The sequence below is a fragment of the Quercus robur genome, chromosome 3 (assembly GCF_932294415.1).
Source record: "Quercus robur chromosome 3, dhQueRobu3.1, whole genome shotgun sequence".
NCBI lineage: Eukaryota > Viridiplantae > Streptophyta > Magnoliopsida > Fagales > Fagaceae > Quercus > Quercus robur.
In genome coordinates this window covers 7855106-7883005 of record NC_065536.1, presented here as the reverse complement: position 1 = coordinate 7883005, position 27900 = coordinate 7855106, and the positions used below count along the sequence as shown (strand labels likewise).

Genomic DNA, 27900 nt, shown 5'->3' with positions numbered 1-27900 from the left:
CTTGAGAAGAAGAGGTAAAAATTAATAATTTTAAGGCTTGCCAAACACATGCACTCAAGGCAACTACTTGATTAATGCCCAATCCAAACTTGTCAATGACTTCTGTGTTTGGCTATATTTAAAGACTGAACAGGACAAGCTGGAGATTATGTTCGTGGACTCTGTTGGAGAAACAAAAGATTTAGTTTTGATGACAAGTATATGATATCTTGTAGTTAGATTTGGATACTTCAGAGAGTTTACAATCTACTTCTTCTTTTTCTTCTTCTTTTTTATTTATTTTTTTATTTTTTTTGAGATAAGACGAATTTACAAGAAATAAAAGCTCTAGAAATGGTGCTTTGATCGGTAGTAAGGGTACAGATTACAATCATGAAAATCTGATATATATATATATATATATATATGCATGTAAAATTTTAAGAAATGGATCATACATTGCAATTTTTTTTTTTTTTGGGATTAGCGCAAACTAATTTCAATAGACCACACATAAATCATTATGTATCTCAAAAGTAAGGTAATGGAAAAATACTAATTCAATAATTGAACCAATATTTTAACAAATTCCTAGTTAAATTATGGCCATGCTTTAAGGTTGTGCAAGTTTGATGTATGCTAGTTCAAAATAGCAATATACTTTTGCTGGGAGAGGAGTATAGTTCTATAAGTTGCACATCATAGAGGAGAAGAAAAAACTATTCTGTAATTTTCAGCCTTGTTTCTTCCTCTTTCTCTTCCATACACCTGTCTTCATACCCAAATTAGAGAGCTCTTTGACCAACCCTTTGTTTTCTACTCCTAGCTAGAGAGGAAGTATTTATGAAACTTCATTCGAGGTGCTAGGTTCTCACTGAATTCAGTGAATTGTTTTATAGTTTTATTGATCATCTAATCATATGACTTGATGTTCTCATCTTGCAATAGAAACGTATCCCCTAAAGGAAAAGCCCGTAATGTGGTTTTGTATTATTGGTTTTACAGATCCAAATATAATAAAAAATTTTCAAGTTGACCGGGATGCAATAAAATTTGTTCATTTTTTTGATAGGTAACAATAAAATTTGTTCTTGCCGGTGCCAACATAATGTGTCCTGGTCTCTACATCTCTTGGTGGTGCTTTGGATGATTCACAATATGCATAAAGCAGCATTTGAAAAAAAACCATTCATGCAAAGACCATTATAATCATAACTTATTTATTTCTTTAATTGACTATATTTTTTTCATTGTATACAAGATTTAATGTATAAAACCACTAACAAACAGAATTCCTAGACTTGGCAGCCATTGGTTACCGTTAATAAAATTTTCAACAGTAAAGTATTTAAATTCTTTAGAATTTTTGGCAATATGATACCCAGACCATTTAAGCCTTCCTGTTATATTGGCTCTTGGGCCACGATTAGCATACTCCAAAAAATGCAACATGTACAAGCTTTTCTTATCACCTTTTGGAAGCCATTCTTCAGGGTCAATCAATTTGTCAAGGAAACATTCCATGACAATAGTTTGTGAATAACTGAACCACAGCCTACCTAGAAATGATTTGATTTGTGGGCAAGGTTGAAGGTCTTTGTCAGCCCTAATGGAGCAATTGTGTAGCACTATTCCGGTATCTTCCCCTTTTCCACGACCTTGGGCTGTGATTACATTCTTGGCATCTTCTGTATACTTCCTCGCGTAAATGTTATTGCAATCCTTCATTGCAAAAACTTAAGCTTAGGATTACAACTTGTCTGTTGCAATATTTAGAATTTATTACAACGAGATCTTTGTGTTACATAAACCTATTGCCTCGGAGTTCATTACTACGACTCGCAACAACTTTTTCGTTATTGCAATAACACCTTATTGCAACGAATTTGTAGCTAATGCAATGATTATTCCCGTTATAACAAGCTCTTTTTTCTTTTCTTTTTTTTCTTTCTGGTAGTGTCTTATGCTGTCTATTTTATTTGAATATGGATTGGATGGGCCACAGAAACAAATTTTGGACCTCTCTTTTTCAACCAGTGGGGAAAAAAACACTTACTATCACAATCCTAAGCTTAGGTTATAAATAGAGTGATCCTTCTTTGTGATTACAAATTCGTTGCAATAAGGTGTTATTGCAAAGAAAAAAAAGTTATTGTGAGCCATTGTAATAAACTCCAAAGCAATGCATCAGAGTACTTCATCAAATTGATATGTCCAAAAACACAAATATATATACATAACATGTTGAGTTTACAATCAAACACATAGTTTCAAAAGTAAATATACACAAATATATACACAAATTGTAAGAAAAGTTCCTTCCAAAAAGTGATATCTATGCATGCTTCACAACCATTTCATTGGCCTCCACCCTATAAAATTGAAAAAAAAAAAAAAAAAAAAAAGGAAATACGTATAAAGAAAGACCAAAATTAACATTAGTAAAAGTAATAAAAAAAAATGACATGTCAATTAAAGCAATAACAAAGAATGTGGTTTTAAATAGAATAGAATAGAGGAAAAGAATACAGGTGACCACCCTCATTAATCCATTGAGAATTCATAGCTGACCGTAAAATTTTTAGACTAAGATTTTGTTGTTATGTGAGTATATATAACACAATATTAATATCATTTAAATTGTCAAAAAAAGGTTTTAACTAGATTAATTAATATTTTGCATAAAGTTACAACAAATATATTGGTTTTGGGCATGCCGTATAAGAAGAATTTTGGTGTTTATTCGGATTTTTGGTAAATCAGCCTTAGATAAATTAATGAAAGCAATTCTATCACAAAAAAGAAGTGATTTAAACAAAAAGGCACCGTTTTAATTATCTTAATTAATAAATAAATAAATAAATATTTATTTGATGTGAAACCCGGCTTATTATCATAGGCCTTCCTGACTTGGGCACGCCGTATAAGAAGAAGTTTAGGTTTATTCAGATTTTTTGGTAAATCAGACGTAGATAAAGTAATGAAAGCAATTCTATCCCAAAAAAGAGGTGATTTAAAAAAAATGCATCGTTTTAATTATCTTCGGTGTATTTTCATGGTATGGTTTTAGACTAAAGAGAAAATTTTTATTTTAGCCCTTGTAATTTAGGGGTGTGATAAATTAAACCTCTATAATTTCAAAAATAATAAATTACACTTTATTATTACAAATAATAACAAACCAAAACTTATAGTTTTCAAAAATAACAAATTTGTTGATTTTCAGTACTGTTGACTCATTTCATGACATACGTGTAAGTTTAGAAGAGAACTCTCTCATGAGAATATGCTTCTAATTTGTAACCATACATCGGAACAAAAGCTTCAACCATAGAGACATCAACAAATCTTCAAGGAGTTTTGAAATGATCGAGAGATCAATTTAAAAATGATGTATTGACTTACGACAATAAGTAATTTAGAACGTGGAAGGCAAGATTTTGTAGTTGTTAGCAAGTGTGTAGAGCCCAGGTACTTAGTCTGAGTACATGTATGAGAAGTCGTGTGAGTATACTCATATGTACCACAACAACGTTCTATAGTGGACTTACTGATTTGGGCTTAGCCTCAAATTATTTTTACCATTTAAAGTTTTTACTCCATGAACAAATATTGTGTGGGTGTGCTAGTTCTCCAATGTTTTGCTTGTGTTTATCCATGTTTTATATTATGCTTGAAGATTAGCTAATAAAAACCCAGTTTAAGTCATTAATAAATTATTAAAATAGGCCGTAGTTAAGCTGATCAGGGGCTTGAAACACATTTCTCAAAATTAAACCATGAGATTTAAAATAAACTTCAATCTGTTTAAGGGGTTCTGATTGGGGTTTAACATAAGTTTAAGGTTTAATTTGTTATTTTTTTAAACTATAAGATTTAATTTTTTATCTTATAAAAAAAAGATAAAAAATATAATTTATTACTTATAAAAATATGAGGTTTAATTTGTTATTTTATTTTTTTAATTTCAGGATTTAATTTATTTCTTATAAAAATATAAGGTTTAATTTTTTATACCCCATATACTATAGGGTTTAAAACGAAGTTCACCTTACATATAATTAGATTCTCAAATCAACTTACTTAATTTTGAGCACAAGTCTACTGGTAATATCAAAGACTTAAGGTTTAAATCTGTTATAATTAACTAGCCTAAATTTAATGTACTATGACTTATTAAAATTTAATGCACTATAACTTACTTGTAATGAGAGTAAAGTAATTCTTTTTTTTTTTTTTTGATAAACAGTAATTCTAATCTTATTTGTAGTGTAACTAGAATAACAACATGATTGATATCATTGATTTATAAAGTGCTTTTCAGCTATTTACATTGGCCATCAAGTTCAATAAATTTGAATGTACCTCCACTTTCTTTTTCTTTTTTTTCTTTTTTTTTTCTCTCTCACTTTTAATCGCAATATAAATTTTACGCTCAATTTGTTTTGAAGTAAAATATTCTTAAATATAAAAAAAAATTTACATGTAAAAAAATTTCAGTAAAATATTTTCAAGTATTTAGAATGACATGTAAATTTTTTCAAGCAAATCACCAAACCTCCAATACCAGTTTTTGGCACAACGGATCTGACCACTGAATTGTTAGTACTAGTTGCCAACCAAAGGTCTAACCAGATGGCTGGAATTGTGGCTCCAATGACCAAACTATCAACACTGGTTGCTAGAGCTGCCTGTTGCTAAAATGGTGGCTCTAGCCATCTGACTACCAACACCAATTGCTCAACCCATTAGACCAGTGACCTAGACCTAGTATCAAGATGGGGGAAGGGAAGCCACTATGTATTTTTGTAAAACGATTTACCATATTTTTAAAGGAAAAAAACTTTTATAACTTTTTATAAAGAATTTTTTGGCCAATAGAAAATATTTTACAAGTTTAACCACTATTTTAATGCAAAGAAACACCTGAAACTGTTACTTTAAAACAAACAGCATTAATATGCTATCATAATTCTGTCCTAATTAACATGGTATTGGCATTAATTAGGAGCAGGCTTCTATCTAGTTGCCCAATGGCTGTTAATGCGCACATCCCTCATCATGATCTTATCCTCAGTTGATTCCTTCTAAATCCTGCAGTGACGCTACCCTCAGTTGATGTCTTCCAAAAAATGGTGCTTCCCTCCGTTAGATATTGGTGTCATCAATCATCATCCTCTGACTATTGTTCTTCGATAATTACTACCGCAATTGCCATCTGTCTCACATATGTCATCCTCGAGCCATAAATATATCCTCTACCATAGGCCACGGATATAGCCATCCTCCAGCCATAGTATTCGTCCTCTGGTCACCTTGAGTTATAGAGGATGTTAGTGATATCAAGACCACAAGAGGTGTTATAACTAGTCTAAATGTAAATATGTAATGCACTATGATCTATTGTAGTGTTAATAAATTAATTCTAAACATACTTGTATACAAGTAAAGTAACCTCATGTTTAGTTTATGGTTAGTCTAGGATTAGTTTGTCTATATAGTCCTAATGGGTTCATTATAACACAGCTCAAGATAATAAAAATGTGATTACTCAATGGCTTTTTATTGTAATTGTAAACCATTAAGCCGAAAAATGTTACTTTACTTCAAACTTCAATTCTAATAAAATAATTAAGCATGTAAATAATGGATCATGCATAGGAATTTTACGATATGTGAACATATGTTACGAAAAAGAAAGATTAATTAATATCACCTTCTTATCTTTGGGAGCATAGATGAGGAAAAGAGTCACAAAGATGAGCTGTAAAACGACACCAATGCCATTGACTGTCTCAAGACGCAATCCACCAGGCTTGAGATGCCCATATAGAATGTCCACAAACATGCTTTCAATAGCGTGGCCATATATGGAATGCCATTGTAATTCACAGTTCATTTCTTCTTCATCACCACCAACCAAAATGTCTTTCTATAAGAAAGGAAAAGATAGCAAAAGAAATAACTTAATTCTATGTTACCCAAGCTTCACGCTTAAAAGATAAACGCTTGGCACAAAGACAACTTCTAAGACTTGCATGATTTCAAGTCATTCTACTTTCTACGTTTGCAAAAACCTTTTGATACCAATAAACATCTTGAAATTGTTTGCTGTTTTTTTCTTTTTGGAACTTTGGCAATGCGTAATGACAACTGACACTTTGTTGATCTCAAGCTAAAAAAGTGGTGTTTCTCCAAACTGTTCCCAATCAAACACAAGAAAAGTTTTTTTATTAAATCTCCTCAACTGTCATGTCGGGAAATATATCCTAAAAGTGGTAATTGATTGTATATTATCTCCAAGAGTGGAGTATCCACTTCTATGTTGGTAGAATTTGTTAATAAGTCTCTGTATGTATAATATATAGTGCTAATACATTCACAATGACCAGCATGCATGTAACACTAACATGTAGTATTTAATATCACTGTTGCACTTAATCGGAATTGTCAGCCATGAAACTTTTGATAATTTGTATCACTCTCTCCACCACATTGGATTCAGGTTCACTTCTGCTAGCTTGGGACTAGATGGACCAAATGGATTCATCAAGAAGTGGTCTTTAGCGCCTCCAATTGGAAGAGACAACCTCCAAAACCTGTTGTCAATAGGATCAAAAATAGCAATATTACTATGTGCCCGAAAATCAGTTATGAAAATAAGCAGACTAAGTTTTTCTCCCAAACCAATATTAGATTAGATGAATCTCCTCCAACTTCTAACGAAGCCATTCTATTAACCACCCACTTGTACCTTAATCTTATTATCCTTATATCATTTAAATAAGTCACATTATTGTTAAATAGGTCTAATATCTTAAAATGCACACAATTCATTATTATATATTAAATAATGTGTTGAAGAAACTTTTCTCCAAATCAATTTTTTTTTTTTAAATAAAATTGTGTCAAATATAAACCATCTATATTCTATATCTATATCTATATATATATATATATATATATAATAACAGAAGTTGAGAGAAAATGAGTTCCTAGAATTAAGGAAATAATGACAAATAGGAAAAATGACCATTTAAAATGCTGCCACGTTTACAATTTTTTCTTTAAAAAACCGTACGTTGCGTCTGGAAGACTCACCTATACACCTGTTCAACCCGAAACAATCATAATAAAAGCCACTAATTGGCCCGCATGTTACACCTATTCAGCCCAAAGCAAACGTAACAAAAGCCATCCATTTCTCACACCGAAAGGGTTTTAAAGTTACAGAGACGGTTTGCTGAAAGAGGAAAAACACAAAAGAACAAAGAGAGACAGAGAGATTTCGTAAACTGCAGAAGAACAAAGATTGAAAGAGAGATCGAAAACATTACAAAAGAGAGATCGAAAACAAATGAAGAACAGAGATCGACAAAGAGATAAATTTCAGGGCAGCCATCACCGTCATGCAATCGGAACCGTTACTGGTGAAGGTTTTCTTTATTCTTTTTAAAATTACATGATAAATATGATTTTATATTTGATTGTTTCAATTTAGGCATTTGGGTTAGATTTGGTTTTGTTCAAGGTTATAAGATTAAATTTGGTTTATGGGTAGGGTATATGTGTTGCTTTGGATTTATTTAACTCTCTCTTGGATTCAATTGTAGATTTCATTTGTAAATGATTGATTTCAATTTCAAATCTATGTAATAAAAAATTAAAGGGTTTTTCTTAAACTTTTCTTTTTCTAGGTTTGTAGGTGGAAAGGCAAATCCTTGGAAGCAATGCAAGTCTGATTAGAAGCGGTACTACCAGCTATAGTTTCCACTCTATTGGAACCATCACTGGTAATGTTTTTTTTAATTGAATATTAAATATGCTTTATGCTTGAATTGGTTTGATTCTTAGGTACCTAGATTAGAATTTATTTTGTTTTCATTTAGGTATTTGGGTTAGGATTTATTTTTTCTATATGTTTTTGGGTTAGATTTGATTGGTTTATATTAGATTTCCTTTTCACTGTACAAGGGACGTTAAAAGGCAGCAAGAGAGAGAAGAGCAAGAAAAAAAAATTGCAGACACAGAAGGTACAAGCTATGAGAGGCTTCAGTTCAACTTTGAAGTTAACAAAGAAGACAGAAGGGTTTTTCTTGATATGATATGAAATTTAGTCTCTTTCTCTCTTTATCTCTTTTTTTTTTTTTTTTTTTCTTTTTTCCAAAATTTTTTCGTGCTCTTTGTTCAGTTCTAAATTTTGGATATCATAGTTTTTTACTGCGCAAATGTTAATGTTTTATTATTTATTGGCATTGTTTTAGGCACTTACGAAATATCTTCAGCCTACAATTCAAATGCTATCAGGTACTAGATCTCTTGAAGATAGCAAAAGATATCACTTTCTTACTCTTTTTCATAACAATCACGACTCCAAAGTCAAAACAGGGCAACGTTTTTGCCAAACAAACTTTTACTTCTCTTATTGTGTATGCTGTGTTTATATTCAATAGCTACTTTAATTAATTTCTTCTAAAGAAAAACCCATACAATATATCCCCTTTTTTTAAGTGGGCTAGGTTACTATGATTTCTAGAGAGAGGAATATGCCAATATGTCTATTTTTTTAATGCAAATCTCTTTTTCTCTCCTTGGAAGACTGACAATCACTATTTGGTTTCTCTATCCCAAAAAACTATATATATAAAAAAAAGTTATTTTTGTACTCGAATAAATGCATGAATGTGTGACGAAACCCAAATACCTAAATGCTTTGGTATCTTTGTATCTATTTTATTGTTAGTTTCTATCACTCATACCGTTGAATTGTTTTGGAATATTGTGCACTGATCTTAATTTCACTGAATTTTGCATATAAACTCATGTTGCTATTGCATATAACCTCATGTTTAAGTTATTTTTCATATTAATAAGTAGTGTGGTACTCAATTAAGGTAGATCAAGATGTTTTATCATATTTAGGTGGGGGCAGACTCATTACATGACTTTGAGTGTCCATATTCAAAATTAGCAACATATGTGCACCTTGACGGTAAGTGTGAACTATAATATGTTAACATTTACTGGCTGTGTTAATGATTGAATGATGAAATTTAAGTGGGGAGAAACTAGCAATGATGAACACTGGAGTGGAGGATTTTTTTTAAAAAAAATGTATTTGAACAATGATAATTGGTATCAACTGTTTAGCGCACATTTTTCATAACTAAAACTTTTTGTTTTTTCTTTCGTACATGCCTGCTTTTTGCTTCCTTTTAAAGGTTACAAGATGCTATATGGGATGGATGTTGTCTACAAGAGTGAAGTAGAAGGATATCTTCCTTTATTGTTTTGGGATGTTATTCTATTGGGTCAAATATATATAAATTTTACCATTTACCTAGAGATGGTGTCATTAGGAAAAGTCTTTAAAAATCTCATCCACAATCCATCTGTTTCGAAGTTATTTTCTTAGAACAATGCTCACTCCTAAATCAATGTATATATATATTCTTGATTCTTGATATGCAGAGTATTAACAAATTAACTGTTTTTAAATGGATAACATTAGAACTTCGTTTTGATCCAGTTTAGTCTTAGTGTCCTATGAGCATTCAACGTTACAACCTTATACCCAATTCATGACATGCATGTGTTTGCGCTTGCACCCAATTAGTGACCAACAAATTGGATAATTTATGATATAATAATCCTTTGAGTTTTATAGAGTGCAACTCAATGCATCATTTTATGTTTTATGCTAATGCTATTTTTTTGTGAATATATATATATATATATATATATTTAAAATTTTGCTAGGTCTTAATTGCTACTTAGAGCCAAAGTAGTTGAAAAAAAGGTAGAGACAAATAAGAAAATGAATATTGGTGAAATTGAGAAAAGTGCAAATATTATCAAGGTCCTAATGAAATAGGAGTTGATGGAAAAGGACAATGGTAGGAAGCATCAAGAAATTGAAAACCAAATGTACACAGCTCAAGGAAAGAGCAAGGCAATGCAGATTTATATCGGTACCAGCTCTTATCTTTTAATGATTGGTATTGAGAAAAATTCTATAATAGAAGACTTGGTTAGGCCTACCATAGCCACTTTCTTTGCACTTACATAGGCTTGGACATTTGATCTTGAGGGACCAATTTTTAGTTTCAATCAATGCAAGTACAAAATAAGGATTGGTTTTAAGGGATCTATTTCTTTCTCCCCCCTACCTCAAGATATATTTTTTGTTCGACTTTGTATTCTTGGAATTAATTGTCCTCTTTGCAATATAAATTGGGGAGTTACAATAAGAATCCTATAATGGTGATGAGGTGTTTTGTATTTTCCTCATTATGTTTCATTTGAATATATTTCATGCATAAACACAAATTAAGATGGATTTTATAATGTCCTAAAACAATAAAAAATAAAGTTAAAAAAAAAAATAGGGAAGTTTGTTTTCTTTTTGTTTTTTTCTTTTTCTCTTTGTTTTTTTGTTTCTTTCAATTCATTTTTTTTTTTACTCAGGGTACTGAGTTTGTGGTTTGCATGTTTAAGGAAACACAAGCTCGGGAAAATCAAATCTTCAACTTTATTAGTTGTGGTGCAAAATACTAAACTGAAGGGGGAACAGCCACCGGGCAATGAATATCAAACCCTTCTTCTGTATCTAAAGAGGTACTAACTAACTTTGTTTATTCATTTTTTTTTTTTTTGTTGTTGTTTGGTAATGGTTTTTTTGCTAATCAGAGTAGTTTGTTTGTTTTGGTTTGATTTCTTTATTGGTTAAGATATTTACTGACTCACACTGTTTCTATAATTTATAACTTAGTCTTGCATCATGTGGGTACAATGATGAAAACATATGTCACATTACATTTAAAAATTTCCATGCGCTGGTACATCTGCACTCATTACTTGCTCTATATAATACCTTTCTAAATAGGCTCAACTATTCAAGTAGTTGGTTGCAATCCCTCGGTGCTTTTACTTAGTTGTGCTTATTTTGTCTTGGGTGTAATTTTTGGGTGATTTCATGTTGCAAAACATTCATCTCATTCCCATTTGGAACAAGCAAACTATGTGTTTGATAAAATGTCTTACTCACTTTTGCAAGTTCAAGTCAACTTCACACAAACACTAATGTTATAGCTAAGTTAATTATGCCATACATTTGACTTCCAAATTTCATTTTCTCATGTTCATTAATGGTTTAATGTTGTGTCTATGGAGGGCTACAGTACAATTACAATTCCAATGTCACATGCAGCCAAACTGGTTTCAATGTCTGCTTTGACCATACAGAAGCTGCCAATGCAATTGTTGCGTCCAAAGTACTCTTTACTAACAGTGACAAAGTGAGGTTTCCTGGGCTGTTTTTCTCTTTCCTTTCTCAATTCCTCTAATAGTATTTGAAGAAATCCTTGAACCAAATTTTCCCTACCTCCGTCCAAAAATTTCTGCCTTTGCAAAATTGTTAAGATGGACATGCAATTTATATTGGAGTTACACGCGCCAAATGTGTGACACATGCAAATTAAGGAGATGTTTTATTAGTTAGTTAGTGCCAAGAACTTACAAATCTTTATTCTTATTTTAATTAGAATGTAATAATGCTGGATTTTTAATGGATTGTAGCGTTTGGGTAGTAATGAGCTTGAGGGAGGGCATCCATTTTATTATATTAACAGTTCATAGAGAACACATATATGGCTCATTGATCTTACTTTCCTAACATTTTTTTTCCTCATAGATAGAGCTTAAATTTTTATAAGCAAAACTAATTAAGTTTTGTGTTATTTCAATATTGCATAGCATGGGGTAAGTTTGTCTAATTCCCATTATTAGTCCAAAATTTTATGGAGACTTTGTGGCTGAATGAGTTTCAAGATTCTAATTTTAATAAGCTGGGTGTTGTTTTTATGTGTTTTAATTCAAGTTGTGACCAAACGATAATTGGAAAAAAATTTCTCCTAATTTTAATGGTTTGGTTGCGGGAAAAATGAGCAATGCATTTATGCTTCAATGTAGCACGGGCGTCATAATCTGCAAATCATAAACCTAGGTGAATTCTATTCCATATTCCCTTTGGTGGAAGAATTGACTGGATCAGTAAAATACTAATGTTTATACTAATGTTTTGGCATGCCTTATGAACTCCTTTTTTCTTTTAGGTGAATATTGATATTGGGACTGGTATAGTAAGCAATTCTAATTGAATATTTAACTGCAATTATTAGAATTGGAAAATATGTGTGTATGTGTATGTGTTGATCATCCTTATGTTTGGTTTATTGCTTTACCATGAAGCTGCAATTTATATTAGACAGACTTAATTTTGAAAGTGTCTAATATAATACTTATTAAACAAAGTATAGAAAAAATGGAGACATACAATGTAAGCCCACTTCCCCCTCCACATATGAACCAACTAGAAATTCTCAAACTCAATAAAAGTATGACAATCCTGCTTACCTAACAAGTCTCTTGCATAAGCAACTATGGTGTACAATTAAATAATGTGCCAAGAAAAAGAGATATTTTAAAACTTGAAAAAAGCAAAGTTACTATCCATTATTGTTCTTATTATCACAATTTGTTTGTCACTAATGAATAATTATTTGAATGATAATATATACTTTCTTTTACTTTTGGAGAGAAGTTCCGGGGCAATGCAAGATGGACTCAAGGGATTCCTTGGGCTGACACTTAATTGAAATGGCCAGTACAAGTTATATCCCATGAAGAAGTACTCCTGTACGGCACCGAGCTCCCAAAGCCCATACTGGCCTTGGGCCCAGACCCATCTGGGCCCCGGGCCCAAGCCCATACTGGCCTTGGGCGCAGGCCCAGCAGAAAGTTCCAGTTACCTTATGCCCTTCTTGAAACTGCCTTAGAGCCAAAAACAAAGTTTTGGGTATTAAGTTCCCGGGGTTGACCGGTTAATATTTCCCGGTAGAGCGCATGAGTCAATACCCGGGAAGGTCATGATATGCACGGGAACGTGAGTTGCCGAACATAATCGGTGAAAATGGAACCAAGTTCCAAGATCATAAATGCTGCACCGCCCTTTCACCTAAACAACCACTTTAACTAGATAATACTGGACCTTCAATAGCACTAACGGTGAATATAATCATGATCTCCCCACTAACCTTGGCTATAAATAGAGGAAAGTTGGGAGAAGAAGGGGTTCAGAAAAATTGAGAGAAAATAGTCAAGGAGAGAGTATTAACTGAGTGTCGCTTTGAGTCCCTCTGCCGAGAACGACCCATTGTAGGAAATCCTTAAACCCACTACAAATAAATTGTGAGCCCAAGTAATCTAAGGCCCAGAATTCTTGTACTTGGTTCTTACAATTGGCGCCCACCGTGGGGCCATCCTACGAAGCTGTGGTTTGAGTGAAACTCAAGCAAAGAAGATGTCTGAGGAGCGTTCAAGAGGGCACGTTCCGAGCAATTCCGCAGGATCTTCTCGGGGATCGACGTGGAGGGAGAGAAGGCAGAAGCGGCTGGAGGATAGGGAGCATTCAAGAGGAGAGGAAAGGTCCGGATTGGGAGAAGGATCGGCCCAAACGCACCGGACGATTTCAAACGTCTCAGCACATCGGCAACATGATGATAGAGACCGGGAGCTGGAGCGGTTGCGCAGATTGGTAATGGACTTGGAGCTGGAGGCAAGGGGTCGGCGCCACGAAAGGAACCACAACCCCCAACCCAGGAGGAACCGTGGCGGGGAAGGTTCCAGCCGATCTGTTACACAACAACACCGAGACCGATCCCATTCTCAAGAGTCACGTCGTCACTCCCGGGATATTCGTCGTAGACGGGACCGTTCCCGGTCGCATGGATATGATAACCAAGGGTCAGAGTCGCCAGAGGAGCGGCAGCACCACAACGCCGCGATGGACGCCATGAGCAGGGCCTTGCGGATGGCGGCCTGGTCTCCATTCTCTGATGAGATTGAACGGGCACCCATGCCGAGCAGATTCACGCGTCCACCATTCAATTCCTATGAGGGGAGGACAGACCCCGTGGAGCATGTCAGTCATTACATCCACATGACGTCGTTGCATGCGCACAACGATGCATTGATGTGTAAAGTATTCCCCTCTAGTCTCGGCTCTACTGCACTGAGATGGTTCAACGGGTTGCGGAAAGGTTCTATACACAGTTTCGCCGAGCTGATTCAGGAGTTCGGCAGCAGGTTCGTAACATGCAGCCGAGTGCAACAACCGGTCGACGCGTTGCTTTCCATGAAAATGAGGGTCGGGGAAACGCTTCGGAGTTATGCCAGCCGATACTGGGAACTCTACAATGAGATTGGTGGGGGAAACGAGAAAATTGCGGCTAGCACCTTCAGGATGGGGCTCCCCAAGGATTCTGAACTACGGGAGTCGCTGACAAGAAGACCCCCGGAGGACATGAGGCAACTGATGAGACGCATAGAGGAGTACAAACGCCTGGAGGATGACCGGCTGCAAAGCAGGGGGAAAGCCCCTTTTTCGGGGAGATCTCGGCAAAGCATCTTGCCGTCAAAGCCGAAAAGGGACTTCAGAATGCAGGAACCAGAGGTGCAGATCGAAGGGGTTAATGTGTTGTTCAAAGAGCCCGTGCACAAGATACTGGAACGGATAAGGAACGAGCCATTCTTCAGATGGCCGAACAAAATGGGGGGCGACCCATCTCGGAGGAACCAAAGCCTATACTGCACTTATCACAGAGACAAGGGGCACACCACCGAGCAGTGTAGGGTATTGAAAGATCATCTCGGGCAGTTAGTGAAGGCAGGGCACCTGAAAGAGTTTGTAGCAGATTCCACTGACCGGGAGACCGAGCAGGGCGCCCCACAGAGAAGGAATCCCCTTCCACCACCCCGGGGGGTAATCAACGTCATTCATGCCGCACCGAGAGGGGCAGCAGCGGCAAGGATGGTGATGACAGTGGCTTGCGCGGAGGGAGAATCATCCAAGAAGCAAAAGAGAGTTGGACGGCTAGACATCTCGTTCGGAGAAGATGATTTCGAAGGAACCATCCAACCTCACGACGACGCTTTGGTGGTGACAGCCCGGATAGGCGGATTCCTGGTGAAGAGGGTGATGGTTGATCAGGGTAGCGGGGCTGACGTCATGTACCCGGACCTCTTCGAAGGGCTCGGGTTAAAAACCCAGGATTTGGCGAAGTATAACACGCCATTGGTCTCGTTTGACGGGAGAATTGTGATTCCCGAGGGGCAAATCTCACTCCCAGTGGACATGGAGGGCAAGGAAGTTGTAGTTACGTTCATAGTAGTCCGATCGTTCGCTCCTTACACCGCAATCCTGGGGAGGCCGTGGATTCACGCCATGGGGGCTGTTCCGTCCACCCTTCACGTGAAAGTAAAATTTCCTACTGAGTACGGAGTTGTAGAGGTAAGGGGGAATCAGCAGGTGGCGAAGCAATGCCTCGTAGCCGCGGTCCAGTGGGAAAAGGAACAGCTCGGCCAAGCTGAGCACGCCGAGAAAGAGACTGCATAGCAATTACAGATACCCCAGGAAAATGGGGCGGACGTTGCCGAGGAGGTGCTGAAGGTAAGAATTCTCCCAGATAGTGACAAATACTTCCAGATAGGTACAAGCATGAATGACCGGGAAAGGGTAGAGATGTTGTTGTTCCTATTGCAGAACATAGATGTCTTCGCGTGGAACCCGTATGAAGTGCCCGGCGTAGACCCCGAGTTCATTGTTCACAAACTCAATGTGGACCCATCATTTCCTCCGAAAAAGCAGAAGCCGAGAAGAGCATCAAAGGAGCACGTCGATGCAGTAAACCTGGAGGTCCAGCGACTGAAGGAAGCCGGGGTCATAAAAGAAATATTCTTCCCGAGATGGCTAGCAAACACCGTCGTAGTAAAGAAGAAGAGCGGTAAATGGAGAGTTTGCGTGGACTTCACCGATTTAAACAGAGCGTGTCCCAAGGATCCGTTCCCGATGCCCAAGATTGATCAGTTGGTGGATGCCACGTACGGGCACCCGAGAATGAGTTTCCTGGACGCCTTCCAAGGCTACCACCAGATTGCCTTAGCACCCGAGGACCGAGAGAAGACAGCATTTATATCCCCGAACGCAAACTATCACTACGAGGTCATGCCGTTTGGATTGAAGAATGCCGGGGCCACCTACCAGCGTATGATGACAAGGATGTTCCGGGAAAAAATTGGTTGCACGGTTGAAGTTTATATCGACGACATGGTAGTAAAGAGCAGAAAAGAGTCGCTGCATACTGAAGACCTTCGGGGAGTATTCGAGATACTACGACGACACAGGCTGCGCCTCAATGCCGAAAAGTGCACTTTCGGAGTGGGGGCTGGCAAGTTCCTGGGTTATCTGATCTCCACTCGGGGAATAGAGGCTAACCCCGACCAAATAGAGGCAATCAATCGCCTAAAACCACCGAGCAACCCTAAAGAGGTGCAGGTGCTCACCGGGATGTTGGCCGCCCTGAACCGATTCATCTCCAAGTTTGCCGATCGCTGCCGGCCATTCTATCAACTTCTGAAGAAGTGGAAGGGGTTTCAGTGGGACGAGAGCTGCGATGAAGCTTTTCGAGAACTAAAGGAGTATTTGGCAAAGGCGCCGAGGTTGACGGGCCCGGAGCCCGGGGAGGATCTGTTTATGTACCTTGCAGTCACCAATCATGCCGTAAGTGCTGTATTACTAAGGGACCGGGAAGTGCAAATACCGGTGTATTACGTAAGCAAGACCTTGGTCGATGCCGAGACAAGGTACCTGCCTCTTGAAAAGTTGGTTTTGGCCTTGGTACACGCCACGAGGAAGTTACCACACTACTTCCAGGCACACACAGTGTTCGTCCTCACCGAGTATCCATTGCAATCACTGTTGAAAAGATCCGATTTCACAGGACGGATTGCTAAATAGGGGACTCGGTTGGGATCGTTCGACATAAGATACCGACCTAGAAGCTCGGTGAAGGGGCAGGTTCTCGCTGATTTCATCGCGGAATTTACACCTAAGAATGAAGGCCAGGTAATCTGTAGTACGGAGATTCGCCCGTGGAGGTTATTTGTGGACGGCGCATCAAATGCTATGGGGGCCGGGGCTGGTATTGTCATAGTCACCCCTGAAGGCATGCGACTGGAACACTCCTTCAGACTGGGGTTCAAAGCCTCGAACAACGAAGCCGAATATGAAGCCCTGCTGGCCGGACTGAGGGCAGTATTGCATCTGGGCGCCAAGGACGTGGAAATCTACTCGGACTCTCGGTTGGTTGTTTGTCAGATCACTGGGGACTTCGAGGCTCGGGATCCCCGAATGAAAGCTTATCTAAGAACGACAAAGCAAATTATCGGTCAGTTTGGAACGGTGAAGATATCCCAGGTAGCCCGGTCACAAAACAGGCATGCTGACTCTCTTGCCACGTTAGCCTCATCTGCTACCGAGGACACCCCGAGGCTTATCACGATTGAACTTGTAAGGAAGCCAAGCATCTGTGTGAAGACTGCTCTCGACCAGGCCGGAGTAGAGGTCGCCCAGGTGGCGGTGGCCGGATCATGCTGGATGAACCCGATCATAGACTTTCTTTCCGAGGATAAAGTTCCTGAGAATGAGGCCGAGGCCAACAAGATTCGACGAATGGCTCCCAGGTACTGGTTATCTTCGGACCGAAAGTTGTACAGAAGGTCCTTCGCGGGCCCTTACCTCTTGTGCCTGCATCCTGAAAGAGTGAAGGAGCTTCTAACCGAGCTGCATGAAGGAGTATGCGGCGGTCATGCTGGGGGACGATCTTTAGCACACAGAGCAATGACGCAGGGGTTTTGGTGGCCACGGATGCAGAAGGACGCCGCCGAATACGTTCGGAGGTGCGAGCAATGTCAAAAGCACGCCCCAATGATCCATCAACCGGCAGGACGTCTAAATCCTGTCAGCAGCCCGTGGCCATTTGCACAATGGGGGCTTGACATCCTCGGGCCGTTCCCCCGAGCAACGGGGAACCGCCGTTTTGTACTGGTGGCTGTGGATTACTTCACAAAGTGGGTTGAAGCTGAAGCCTTGGCCAATATCCGGGATACTGACGTGAAAAAGTTTGTGTGGAAAAACATAGTTACAAGGTTTGGGGTGCCGAATTCACTAGTGACAGACAACGGGCTACAATTCGACAGCAACGCTTTTCGGACTTTCTGCAGCGAGCTCCGCATCAAGAACAAGTATTCAACCCCGGCATACCCCCAAAGCAACGGCCAAGCTGAAGCAGTAAACAAGACTATTTTGAACGGGCTCAAGAGAAGGTTGGATGGGGCGAAAGGAAGATGGGCAGAAGAACTACCCAGTGTTTTGTGGGCCTACCGCACGACCCCCAGGAGATCCACGGGGGAAACCCCATTTTCTCTGGCATACGGGGCAGAAGCAGTGATACCAACCGAGGTGAGTTTATGCAGTGCACGGGTCGCCGGGTTTGACCCCGTACAGAACGCCGACCTTATGATGGAGCATTTGGATTGGCTAGAAGAGTGCAGGGAGGCCGCGACCGTACGTCTTGCCGAGTATCAGCAGAAGCTGGCGCAGAGGTACAACCGAAATGTAAAGACCAGGGAATTCAGTGCCGGGGAATTAGTGTTAAGAAGGGTAGTGGGGCACATGCGGGACATGGCTGCAGGGAAGCTTGCTCAGAGTTGGGAGGGACCGTATAGAGTCACAGCCGTCGCAGGTGCAGGGGCCTACCACTTGGAGGACCTGGATGAGAGGCCGCTCCCCCGACCATGGAACGCCAACAATCTGAAGAAATTCTACGCGTAACCATCAATGTGAGCCAAAACTTGTATTCTGTTAAGATTATGAGCATGATGAACTTTTTTGTCTGTGCTGTTTTCTTTTTGACCTTGTAACCACACCAAGAGAATTGCCAATAAAGCCTAAGGACAGAAACCTGACCCTCGGCTCGATCAACATCGCCGAGCAAGTGAAAACCTTACGAATAAAACCTAAGGACAGAAACCTGACCCTCGGCTCGATCAACATCGCCGAGCAGGTTAAAACCTTACGAATAAAACCTAAGGACAGAAACCTGACCCTCGGCTCGATCAACATCGCCGAGCAGGTGAAAACCTTACGAATAAATCCTAAGGACAGAAACCTGACCCTCGGCTCGATCAACATCGCCGAGCAGGTGAAAACCTTACGAATAAATCCTAAGGACAGAAACCTGACCCTCGGCCTGACCCTCGGCTCGATCAACATCGCCGAGCAGGTGAAAACCTTACGAATAAAACCTAAGGACAGAAACCTGACCCTCGGCTCGATCAACATCGCCGAGCGGATGAAAACCTTACGAATAAAACCTAAGGACAGAAACCTGACCCACGGCTCGATCAACATCGCCGAGCAGGTGAAAACCTTACGAATAAAACCTAAGGACAGAAACTTGACCCCCGGCTCGATCAACATCGCCGAGCAGGTGAAAACCTTACGAAGAAATCCTAAGGACAGAAACTTGACCCTCGGCTCGATCAACATCGCCGAGCAGGTAAAAACCCTACGAAGAAACCCTAAGGACGGAAACCTGATCCTCGGCTCGATCAATATCGCCGAACAGTCCAATAGCGCTCTCAAAATTCTCACAGCGCCGCACAACAGGTTTTCGGGGGTACCATTCTATTAAGCGGCCATAGCACTGGTATAATTCAAGCAAAACACAAAACAAAGATAATCTCATTCAACAAATTGGAACGGAAGCAGAAAACGGACTACTGATTAAACAGGTAAAAGAAATTGTTCAATCACCACATCCCGATGACATAGGCAAATAAAACCGACAAACTAAAGCAATTGTTCAATCACCACATCCCGGTGACATAGGCAAATAAAAAAAAATAAAGATAAACAAACAAGTAAAAATAAAATCAGCTGGGAGGTTGAATCGGTGTTGGCACTTCCTGCTGGACGGTCAGAGGAAAAGGCTGGCCCTCACCAAGAAGCTCCTGCACGGTAGGTATGCTCGTGGCCTCCATATCCTCGGGCTCGGCGTGAGAGTCGATTTGCTCAACCAACTCCCTCATACTGGCCGTCTCCTCCTCGTCAAAAGCAGCCGGGGCGTTCTGGACGGCAGGTACAGGGTTCGGAAATGGAATCTGGCCGGGGTCTCTCAGCGGCGAGTCTTCAGGAACTCCCATTGCCTGAAGAGCAGCAAACCACCCGGCCTCGAAACCCATATGCCGAGCCCGAGCCACCACCGGCTCTGCGGAGTTCTCGGCGTCGGCGAAGCCTACGTCGTACCACTTTTGCTCCGCGGCCGCCAAGCCTGCCCTGAGATCAGCTATCTCATCGGCATGAGAAGTGTTGAGGCTGAGGGCTTCGGCCAGTTTGAGTTCCGTCTCATTTTGCCTGGCCAGGAGGTCAGTACACCTCTGTTCGGCCGATGCTCGGAACTTCTCCGCGGCAGCAGCCTTCTTCTCGGCAGCCTCAGCAATCTTGGCTTTTTCCTTAGCCGTTTTTACTGCTGCCTCCCGCGCCCCCTTCTCGCACTCATTTTCCTCATCAAGCTCCCGTGCCCGGGCAGCCACAATGTGAGCCAGTTGAGCGGCCTAGCAAGCGCGAAGGTTAGCAAAGTGACAAAAGGAAATCTACATGGAGCAAATAGACAAAAGAATTACCGCAATGGCGTGCCACTCTAACCGGCGCCCCACGGACTCCTCGGACCCATCATCAAAGGCGTGCACGTCCTCGGGAAGTTGGAGAGCTCTGGCCAAGGTTTGGGCAATACGGCCGCCCTCGCCCTTATCCCACATCCGAACAGAGGCCGTCGATGGCAATGGCTTGCCGTCCAGAAGGAACTTTGGCTCCCACGCTGGAGCCACTTGGGAGGAGGACGCGCCCCCCGTGCCGGCTTCGGTCGGCGGCTCGCGGATGACAATCCCCCCTGTTGGTCGGGGAGGAGTCTGGACAGCGGCGTCCCCCGGGACCGTGGAATGTTGCTCGGTTACTTTCTGTTTCTTCCGGGCACGTCCGGACTGCGAGGGGGGAGGAGGTTGAGAAACTGGACCCCGACCCTGAGTAGGCGGGGGCTGGTTGGTCGGCCGGGCACCAGGCACGAACCTGTCAAGGGTCATTACTCTCCTTGCCACCATTCTTGCACCGGGCTGGATCGCTTCAGCTAGCAGGTTAGCCGCGTCTGTCACTTGCTGTTGATGCTCGGCGGGTGGATCCTCGGGATGGGGCTGCTCTTGGGCTTGGTCCCCTTGTTGTATAGCTTCGTGAGCTCTCTCTCTAAGGCGCCGGGATACCTATTCCGCGGAATCGTCTCGAAGGGGAACTAGTTCGTCCGCGGCAGTGAACCGCCGACCAAATTCCCTCGCTTCCCCGGTTGTAAGCTTCGGCGGCAAGAAATTCACGTACCGGACGTCTATGTACGAGAGCAGGGGGCTGTCAACTATCAACGCCTGCTTGAAAGGTTGCCAAGTAGAGTAAACCGGTTCCACGCCGAGGATCAGGTGTGAGGCCCGGAGTTGCCCGTCCCAATGCACGTAGATCTCGGAACGAAGGACGAAGTTTAGGTCCCTGACGTGGACGGCTCTGAGGTCCTGAACAAACACTTTGCCGTCTGCAAAAGAACAGATAACGCGTTAGCTTTTAACAATAAAAGATTTTCTTTTACTCAAACAACTATAAGAAGGGGAGGGTACGAATCCACTTCACGCCGTGTGAGGGGGCAAGGGATCTCCCCGGCAAACCAATTGCCGCGCACCCTGACGAACTCCCCGGCGGAGTTCCTGTTCGAATCGGGTAGGCACGATATCAGCCGTACCCAAGCATCCCTTGTCTTTAAGTAGTAATTTGTGGATTTACTCCCACAGAGGCTGTACATTTGGTTAATATCATGGTGGTCTAGTTGTAAGTTAAAGGTATGGTTCAACTGGCCGACACAACTAACTACCCGGTAAAAATTGGGGGGAAGCTGGTCGGGGCACAGCCCATAGTAGGTGAGTGTGCTTATCAGGACGGGATCTACCGGGAACCTAACCCCACCTTCTAAGATGGACATCAAAGGAAAGAAGGTTGTACCCTGCCCTCGGTGGAGTTCCATATCACTCTCATGGCAGTAAGCCACGTCCACGTCACTGGGGATACTAAATTTACTCCTAAAGGTGGCCAAAGCAGCCGGGGTATCTAGAAGGTAAGAATAACCCATCTATAAAGCCTAAAACTACAAGAATAAACTCAAAGAAACAAAGCTGAAGGAACAGGAAGGGGAAGAAAGACTTACTTTGGGTTCTAAGGAGGAAAAGAACGCTGAGCAAGCAAGCACACAGAAATGTGGTCGGCAGAGAGTGGGCACTAAAGATCAGAGGCGAAGGAAAAATGGAGTGACGTTTGGAGAAGAACTATTTATAGAGCCAGAAGAAATGGGGAAAGAAGAAACGCTTGATCAAGCAATAAATGGGCACAGCGTACGAGCGACCCAGCAAATGCCAAGCGTAACCGATTTGCGCGCCGCTTCGGTTCACGAACCGTCAGGCAATAATGACGACTGCGCCTGACGCCGCGAAACTGCGCGTCTTTTGAGATGACTATTAATGAGAAGTGACAGCCAGAAGTCCCAGACTAAAAGATTCCCGAGGTCAAAATGCCCAAGCAGCTCCTTGATTCTCCTCGGCGACCGAGTATGAATCAAGGGGGGGCTATTGTACGGCACCGAGCTCCCAAAGCCCATACTGGCCTTGGGCCCAGACCCATCTGGGCCCCGGGCCCAAGCCCATACCGGCCTTGGGCGCAGGCCCAGCAGAAAGTTCCAGTTACCTTATGCCCTTCTTGAAACTGCCTTAGAGCCAAAAACAAAGTTTTGGGTATTAAGTTCCCGGGGTTGACCGGTTAATATTTCCCGGTAGAGCGCATGAGTCAATACCCGGGAAGGTCATGATATGCACGGGAACGTGAGTTGCCGAACATAATCGGTGAAAATGGAACCAAGTTCCAAGATCATAAATGCTGCACCGCCCTTTCACCTAAACAACCACTTTAACCAGATAATACTGGACCTTCAATAGCACTAACGGTGAATATAATCATGATCTCCCCACTAACCTTGGCTATAAATAGAGGAAAGTTGGGAGAAGAAAGGGTTCAGAAAAATTGAGAGAAAATAGTCAAGGAGAGAGTATCAACTGAGTGTCGCTTTGAGTCCCTCTGCCGAGAACGACCCATTGTAGGAAATCCTTAAACCCACTACAAATAAATTGTGAGCCCAAGTAATCTAAGGCCCAGAATTCTTGTACTTGGTTCTTACAACTCCAATGTATATAGTTTTAGGTATTGGACACTATATGCTTAAATATACTATGTTATTAAATAAAGTTCATTAATATAAAGTTCATTAATATGTTAAACGATCTCATGCATTGCGCGGGTTAAACACTAGTAATGATAATGGATTGAGAACAGGTCTCACCGATTTCTGTTACTCTTGCAAAAGGTATGTGTTATAATTTGATTATTCAACTAATGATAGATCATGTCACAGCATTAATAGTTATTTTTTATCCTCTCACAACTAGTCACCACTTGTTCTCTGTATGATAGTGTACTAATGTACTTTATATGAAATTGTAATACATGCAAGATAGCACCTTATAGCGTTTGCTTAATGCTTGGTGGATCCTTGCCTCAATGGAAAATTATTAGTTACTCTCGGAATACCATAAATGCGTACTCTTTCCTCTCATATGAATGGTGGATCCCACCATGAATTTAATTAGTGTGACCCACTATTCATGTGAGAGGAGGGAGTACGCATTTATGGTACTCCGGGAGTACACAATAATTTCCCATAAAGATCACATTGATACATATATAGCCAAATAATAATAATAATAATAACAAATAAAGATGACATTGATTGTTTATACAATCCCCCGGGCCTGTAATGGTTTCCACCTATTCGACCAACAAGAAAATTAAAAAACTAGGTACTTTTTTTTTTTAATTAATTTTATCCACTAGTTGAAAAAAGGAAACCGAAAAGATTGGTGTGACCATTAATTTATAATCAGTTGTCAAGGACAATGTAAAAGGAGAAAGTTTTTCCTATCACTTGAGTTGGCTGTGTGCCTGTGTTACGTATGTTCTTTTTCATCCTTAATTTAACAACAATCTCAGATGCTTCCAAGGAATTTGATTAGAACTAGCTTGGTAAAGAAGAAGCACTTAATCCAAATGCCGCACACGGTTTTGGAGTAGATCGTGATTAAAATACTAAATGTTTGACACATGGATGGAAAAAATGATGTTTTTAGAGGTCAAAGAAATTTAAAAAAGGAATTGGTAAAATCCCACTTCTCACACCCAACAAAAATCTGATTGCTTTTTATTATTTTATAAATATAAATAAAAATCCCATGAAGATTTTTTAAATCATTTAATTGTACGCAATTTTTCTTACAATACAAATGAGACCAACATTTAATATATTCATTGTTACCTATGAGTCTCTGATAATAACATTATGTTAACTCTAGCATGTACGGTTATATTTAAAAATAATTACTACTAGTAGATACATATCAAACATCCATACCTAGCTAGCCCTATGTCAAAAAAAAAAAAAAAAAAATCTATACCTAGCTAATTTTAATATTATTATTTTCGTTTTTGAATTTTTGCCAATTCATAAAAAGAAAATCTTGTAAAGATATCATTTACTAAAGAATACAAATTACTTATTCTTTTTTTTCTTTTCTTTTCTTTTTTTTTTTTTTTTTGAGAAGAAAAATTACTTATTCTTGATTGCTCTAATTCAGTAAGAAAAAAGAATTTAGTTTTTTAATTTATTTATATTAGCTTTTACTTTTTGAACATGATTGTTTTATTGAAATAAAATGAATCTAGTTAATTTTATTTCATTTTTCACATAAGTTATGGAATTTTTAGTTAATATGATAATATATTGAAATTAAAGACAGCTTTTTTACTTTTTCATGTAAAATAATGTCGTTCACTTAATACACACTCTGTTAACCATATGTCAAGGACAAGTCTCATATAAAGTAGTTACAAGCCATGCATCATATAAATATGTCATGTTAATTAGATTAACTCACAATCTTACTTTATAATCAAGCGACAACAAACAAAAACAAAAATATAAAAATCAAGTGCCATAATTTCAAAAAAGAAGTTATATGTGGATTTTATAATTATTAAACTAATATGTAGTTTAGTTATTGTCAGAAAAATGTGCGAAGTGTTTCTTGTTGGAAGATCAGTCATTGATTTTCTGATAGCATATGTTGTATATGGCATATTGGCAAGATTGAGTACTAGCTCCATACCTGTTATACATGTCCAAATTCCAAAATACTTCACATGGCCTCTCTTCCTCTGACCTAGTCTTCACACTCCCACCAAAAAAATGGAGCCAAGAGCACATAACCTCTCACCCGAACAGGCTCCAATAAAGGCAACTCTAAGAATTTTGTTTAAGGAGGTCATTAAAAAACTTAAATGAAAAAAATTTAATAAAAAGAAAACTTGAATATATCGAGTTATCAACCAAATAAAAAATAAAGTTTTACAATTTCCTTCCACAAGTTTTCAAATTTTGAATTGTTACATGATAATTCATTATAAGTATTTATTATCATTGTGGGTAGCTATGACTATTTAACTTTGTTAAGTTTGTCTAACATTTTTATTTTTATTTTATGCAGTTGTTATTATTTATTTGTCTTTGTTTCTATAAAAATATTTTAAACTAAATGAATAAACTTAACTCATTGGCTTTGTATTAATTATTGACATACACAATCACACTCATTCATATATATATAATACATTACATGTCTACTTAACCAATCAAATACTTGAACAATCACTAACTTTACAATTTTTTTCTTAAATTTTTCTGACTTTATAACAAAAAGTTATTATAACATAATAAAAATACACACAAATGCAATAAACCCTCTCTGTTTCCGAATTACTAAATTATATAAAATTATATTATATTTAGGGTTATGTTTACGGATGCTCTCAGGATAATTGCTATATTTCCAATGAAAGTAGGATCAAAATATTTCTCTTATATTTATATTGTACACACAAACTTCCACACACATTATTATTTACCCAAATAACATTATAAGGAAAAGTAATATTCACAATCAATATTCGACACATTCACGCACATATAATATAACTTTTTAATAAAAAATGACAATTACAATTACAAACACTTACTCTTACTCTTAGAGTTGGAAATACTTGTAATACTTGTATACAAAATTTAAGTCAAAGGCATGTAAAAATAATATTTTTAAGAATAAATTAAAATATTAAACTAACAAAAAAATTTATATATATATAAAAAAATAAAAAAATAAAATAAAAAATGAAGTCGGGGTTCATTTGAACCCCCCTGATCAAAGTGTAGCGCCTTTAATTCAACCAAACCCACACCAAGCCTAAGTGCTACACGGTGAGCCACGTTCCCACCAGAAGAGTCACCCACTACAAAAACCCTATCAAAGTCCACAACCCCATCACCCAACCACGTATCACAACCAATGTCGCCATGCATGGCTAGGGTTTGTAACCATTTTAGAGAACTCATTGCATCATCTATGGCTGCCGGTAGCCTATGCTCCGGCGCAAGCCTATAGTCTGGTGCAACTACGAGGACTCCAAGCCCGGATGCAAGGCGGTGACATATGTTGTGAAAGTTGGGAAAAGTACGTGACGCAAAGCAGAAACCACCGGCATGAATGTAGTATAAGACAGGAAGCTTGGTGAGTGAAGCCAATGTGGGCTTGTAAAGGCGTAGGTGAAGATTGTGGTGCTTGTCAAACACGTAGTCTTTCCAAAGAACGGAGCCATCATCAATGACAGGGATGTTAAAGTTTATGTTGGTTGAGCGTGAAATAGAGCCATCACTATAGAGCTTCAAGAAACTAAAGCAATCTTCAACTACATGAGGAAGAGAACCCATCTCTCAAATCTCAATAGCTCTATTTTTTTTTCTATGTTTTTTTTATAAGAATACTGTAACTTTCATTAAGAAGAAGATAAAAACAATATATGTTGAAAATGGGTGGATGATATAACTGCTGATTTGGCTCAACAGGAGTATAGCAATAATAAATTCTAAGTTTCAGCTTTTAAATGTATATAGATAGATAAATATGTATTTTTTATAATTTTTTTTACTTGGTTTTTTCTTAAAATAATAAGTGACTAATGCAAATGTGAAACCCGACAAAGGGAAATTTTCATCAATTGAGTAACTATTTTGAAACTCACTTTGACCCACTCAGGTCATGGTTCTCCCAAAGCAATCTTAATATTCCTCAAAAAGCCTTTTATTCCTTACTGTCATAACCCTAATCACACCACCAGCTCCCTCAGGTCCAAGGCTTTACAAGGAAGAAACACAAGAGCTTAGGATATGTTCTCCTTTATATCCCTTATCACTAGTAAGAGGAAGGTTTTCTCAAAACCAATTTCTAGATTCCAAGGAACGAAATTCCATTATAGCATGTCATAAAATTTCACAAAACCAATCTTGATTGACATTTGGGCTTGCTTCCCTTGAATTTCATAACAGCCTTTTGGAATATACAATGTTGTCTATTGCTCTCCTGCCGAAGATGAAGCTCGCCTGAAGTGGATTAATGAGTTCATATGGGAAAGGCTTCATATGTCTGGCCAACAGTTTAGTAACAACCTTGTAAAGCATGTTAAATTAACCAAGAGGCTAAAAGTATCCAACATTTTCTGCTTTCTCTCTCGTACACTTATCAAAGAATAATGCTAAAGATACAAACTATTTTATAAAAATTTTACAAATTGCTAATATACTGAGTGATTATTGATAAACAAAATAGTTACATTAATTATGGGCCTTAATGAAAACCAATAAGAAGTTTGTAACATCAACATTTTGTAAAAATATTGTAAAATAGTTTGTGACTATAGCATTACTCTTTATCAAATTTTACATG

At 39.1% G+C, this 27900-nt stretch overlaps 1 pseudogene; it reads right to left on the bottom strand.

Annotated features, from left to right (window-relative positions):
• Positions 1–6440: 6440 nt before the first annotated feature.
• LOC126719183 (probable carboxylesterase 15) lies at positions 6441–26888 on the bottom strand (annotated as a pseudogene).
• Positions 26889–27900: the final 1012 nt, after the last annotated feature.